Raw genomic sequence first — 1,970 nt, 5'->3', positions numbered from 1 at the left:
AAGCATTCAATTCGCTTCATGATACAAAACACCCGCTCTAGCCTGCCTGTTACAGGGACAAGGATCGTTACGAAGCAAACGCCAGTTTTGGATTCCACCACCTCCCCCTCCCTATCGCTAGACAGAAGAGATTCAAGAGAAGTACCATCCCCTCCTACCTCTCCCCCCTCCCCCCCTGCAACTGACTCATATGCCAGGGCGCTAATGTCAAAGGCCCAAGACGACAACGAGGGATGGCAGACCTCCCAGCGAAAGACAAAGTTCCGACCTGACCGTAACCGCAAACAGGTCAACCAGCATTCATCCGGGTATATCCCCCTCCAATTCCGCCCAAAGAGATGCCACGTCGTTGTCCACAACCTGCATTCCTCAGTGACTGAAGATGCCATTAGGCTCCGGGTTAGGGATATAACAGGATCAGACCCCCTCATTCTTCATAGCCTCAAGTGTAAGACAGTAGGTCAAGTTGCATACAGGGTTTCCTGTTTATTCCATCATCGAGAGCTCTTGGTAGGCGAAAGCTTTGGCCCAGGAGCATATGTGTCCTTTTATGATCATAAAAGAGATCGCCCTCCCCCAGCGACCCTAGTCCCCCGAAGTCACCTACGACAATCAGCCTCCACCGTCAACGCCCCAGCACCAACCACTCCCACGCCCCCTGAGATTTCTGCTCTTATCTCCAAAGGTCGACGAAATTCATGGAGTCATTAAGTATTTTATCTTGGAACATATACGGGATCAAGCGGAATTTACCTGTCCTTAATGAGTTCTGCAATGATTTCCGTGGCATTATTGCACTGCAAGAAACCTTACTCCTCCCCCATGACCTGGCTATCAGTGATTCGGTTCATGTTGATTATAACAGTTTCTCTATCTCGTCGATGGTTACTCACGACTACATCATTCAAGGTCGTCCGAAAGGAGGTCTCTCATTTCTATGGCATAGATCACTGGACAAGTGCGTGAAACCAGTGACGTATCAAACTGACAGACTTCTCGGCCTGCAAGTAACGATCGAAGGTAAAACCATATTAGTGATTAATGCATACTTCCCCTGGAGTGCCAGTCAAACTTTGATCAGTATTGTATATTACTAGGAGAAGTCCAAGGTATTATCAATGATACCACCGCTGACCATGTGTGCATAATAGGAGACTTTAATGCGCACCCATCCAGACTTTTCTATAATGAATTACAGCGTCTCTGTTCTCAACAATCTCTTCAAATTAGCGATGTTGCCCTACTGCCTCCTTCGTCCTTTACGTACATGCAAAACAGAAATAATATGCCCATCACATCCTGGCTTGATCATTGTATTACCACTGACCGCCTGCATAGCTCTATCACTGAATGTATTATACGATACGACCTTTCGTCTGCATTCGATCACATACCCATACAGATCACATTTCACACACCCTCCCTCCCGGCGGTACCCATCCAAAGGGAGAGGCTACCTTCCATCTCATGGGATTTCTCCAACCTCCAAAAATCCACTGCATTCAAACGCTTATCTGAAAGTAATCTCCGCTCGATAATCCAACCTGCTGAAGCCCTGCTCTGCAATAATCCTAATTGCCGCAACGAACAGCATAAAACAAAACTGAAGGAATTCTACGTAAATATCATAAATGCCCTACGGAGCTCGGGAAGAGACACGTTTAGACTCTCTAGAGGTAACCATCGAAACATACCTGGTTGGAATGACTTAGTTAAAGACCTCTATGCACACTCTCGAGAAATGTTCCTTCTTTGGAGGAACGATGGTAGCCAGAGAGAAGGTCCCCTCGCTCTTCAGATGAGACAAGCGAGAGCACAGTTCAAACTTGCTCTCCGTCAATGTCGCAGCAACGAAAATCAGCTACGAGCCGATGCACTGTCCAGAAAATTGACCAACCATGACTTCCCCCATCTTTGGAAAGATATTAATTCACTAAACCCAAAGTCAAACAAACTATCCCAAAGAGTAG

This window comes from Palaemon carinicauda, chromosome 32 (genome assembly GCF_036898095.1).
Source record: "Palaemon carinicauda isolate YSFRI2023 chromosome 32, ASM3689809v2, whole genome shotgun sequence".
NCBI lineage: Eukaryota > Metazoa > Arthropoda > Malacostraca > Decapoda > Palaemonidae > Palaemon > Palaemon carinicauda.
This window is presented reverse-complemented; position numbering follows the sequence as displayed.